Below are 2753 nucleotides of genomic sequence, written 5' to 3'. Positions count from 1 at the left end.
AAAGCTTGGCGGGCGGCCACGCTGCCTCTTTCCTGGGGTCGGCAGAGCTGCGCAGAGCTGCTTAGATGCAGCAACTAGGAAGTCGCCGAGCGTCAATGCCGTGATGGGTGCGGTGCGCGGCCGGTAGCGGCGCATGGTGATCGGAGGCGATGCAAAACGTGCAGGAGATCCCAGAGTGGGCCTTCCGTTGGTGGGGCCGGACCGTGGGTCGTCCAGTGGAGGCGGCGTTGTGGGCCTGGTGTTTGGGCCGCTCTAGGTCGCGAGCTGTGCCGTGGTGGGGCTACTAGCACGCAGACTCGTCCCAGTGGAAGCATCCAGAAGCTCCTCATGTGGCGGGGTGGAATTCGCAGTTTGAAATCCATCCGCCTCTTCCCGCGCTTCCTCCCCCGAAGGGCCGATTGGTGTCGTAGGTTGGTCGGTCGTGGGCCACGCCTTGGCAGGAGCTGATGCGGGGGAAGCAGGGGAGGCGTCATTTTGTCGGGCCGGCGAATCTGCCTCGGGGCCCAGTGGCAAAGCGAGGGACCCCACAAAAAGCGACGGATCCGGCTGGGCAGGAGGGGTTGGCGCGTCGCGACGTGGTGTCTCGGTGTCTGCCACGACCGCGTTGGGCAGCTGTTGATTCGAATCCGTGCTGGGGCCCCGGCCAATGACGGTACCCAGCGACCGATCCTGGCCCGCGGGGGTCACGAGGGTGGGCTCCACCACTGCAGCTTCTGATCCTATCGGCCTAGGGATCGGAGGCAGTGCAGGTTTGACCGCTTTGTCCTGCGCTTTTGGAGGGGGCTGATGTGGACGGCTGGTACGGCGGGTCCCGCGTAGGCCAGGCCATGGCCGGAAGATGCGGAACGGCCGGGGCACCGCTGGACGCGCGACCGTACACCGGGCATCATTGGTGGAGGTCCAACCAGCCACAATGGTGATGTTGTCGGCACGCTGCGGGCGCGGGTTGCATGGCCAGGGGAGGTCATCCATATGCATGTCGTCGGCGCGACCGACAGGGGCGGAGCCGGTGCGGCGTCGCTTGCGACCGCGGCGGCGCTGGCGGGCACGTCTGGCGGGGTCGTCGTTGCGGCGCTCATGGTCACCGCCCTGGCCGTCGTCGGGGTCGTCCGTAGGGGTGGTGCTGCATGGCGCTGGGGCGTCGAGCTCCGCGCGAGCGAGCGTGACGGACACCGGGTACGAGAGGGTGGAGATGGCCGGGGCGTTCGACTTGTGGCGTGAGGGGTGCAGCTCGACGATCTCCAGGACAGCATGGTGGCGAATGCTAGCCGGGTCCGCGGTGCGTGCAGAGAGCCGGAACGTGGCGAGATCATCGCGGGAGCGCGTGCTCGGGTGTAGCCTCTCGATCCAGCAGCTGTTGCCTAGGATGTGCTCCGCCGTGGATAGGTGTCAGGCCTGGGCGGGGATCCCGCGGAGCTCAAGCTTAACGTGGTATTCCAACCTGCCGGAGCCGGCATGCGCAAGCTTGCACCATGGGCGCAGCGAGAGGGAGAAGCGGGGCCCCGAGATGAAGTGGTCGCCGGCGAGGTGATCCTTGAGCTCGCGGGAGGCGAGGACGATGAGGAAATCTTTCGGGCGGTGGAGGTGTATAGAGAAGTCGCCGGGGTGCAGGGCGAGGGACGTCTGCAGCAGTTCCGACACCTCTTCCGCGGAGACAGTGGGCCGCGTCCCAGTGATGGTTGCCACCATGGCTCAGTGCAGGACGCCCTCCGTCTCCTCCATCTTGATGGAGCGGGCGAGGATGACCCGCACCAGAGCGGACGAGGTCTCGGGGCGATCCGGGGTCTCCATAGGGGGCAGCGGCGGCGGTGTGGGGGTCACCACGGTGCGCAGCGTCGCCGGCAGCGCGGCCCTTGTCGTAGGCGGTGCGGTCCCCGCCGCAGGCGCGTGCGGTGCGCGGGCCGCCATGGTGCGCGGCTTCACCGGCGGCGCGGTTCTTGTCGCGGGTGCACGCGGGGAGTGGTCGCGGGTGCCAGAGCGGCGGCGGCCAGGGCACTCCCTTGATTCATGACCCGACACGAGGCAGCGGCGGCAGCGGACGTCCCCCGTGCAGTCGCGCACCCTGTGGCGCGAGTCCAGGCAGCGGAAGCAGAGTCCCGCCGCCTCCTCGGCCGATGGACTACGGGGACGAGGTGGCGCAGGGTCCCGCGCAGCATCACGGCGGGAGTGGCGACGGCGGTCCTTGCGTTGAGGGAGCTCGAACCCCTCCTGGTCAACCTCGCGCACGGCTCTAGCGCGCTTCTCCAGGTGCACCTCCGAGCGTGGTCCAAGACGAGCTGTGGCCGGCACCCGGCGTACACCAGCCGTCGGGGGGGGGGGGGGGGGGTGGGTGGGTCAGCACGGGGCGGCGTGGCAGCCAGCTGATGCGTCGTCGGAGCCAAGGAACGAGGGGAGGCGGCGACCTCGCTGTAGGAGCATGGGGAGGACGAGCCGTCGAGGGAGACCCGCCAGCGGCGCGTGTGGCCGGAGGAGCTCGCCTCGCTGGAGCAGGAGAAAGCCAAGGCAAGGGGAGGGCGTCGGCGGCGGGGGGGAGGTGGGGTTAGGCTAGGGGGTGGGGAGCAGAGGGCGGAGCGGAGGAGCGGACCATATTAGTTGATGCGAATCCTCTTAAACCACGTCTCCTTGTCAAGTGTCGGAACTTATTTATCACTCCCACTGCAGAACGGAACCTCGTTGCCAAGTGCCAACTGATTCATAATAAATTCCCCTCTGACACCCAATAAAATAGGTTGATGTTGTTTTTTTGTTTCACC

General features: G+C 67.4%; 1 pseudogene; it reads left to right on the top strand.

The window, feature by feature from the left end:
* Nucleotides 1-787: 787 nt before the first annotated feature.
* On the top strand, nt 788-2548 carry LOC123396622 (annotated as a pseudogene).
* The last annotated feature ends 205 nt before the right edge of the window (nt 2549-2753 follow it).

Source organism: Hordeum vulgare, chromosome 5H (assembly GCF_904849725.1).
Source record: "Hordeum vulgare subsp. vulgare chromosome 5H, MorexV3_pseudomolecules_assembly, whole genome shotgun sequence".
Lineage (NCBI taxonomy): Eukaryota > Viridiplantae > Streptophyta > Magnoliopsida > Poales > Poaceae > Hordeum > Hordeum vulgare.
The sequence above is the reverse complement of the archived record's forward strand: the minus strand, read 5'-3'. Positions and strand labels throughout refer to the sequence as shown.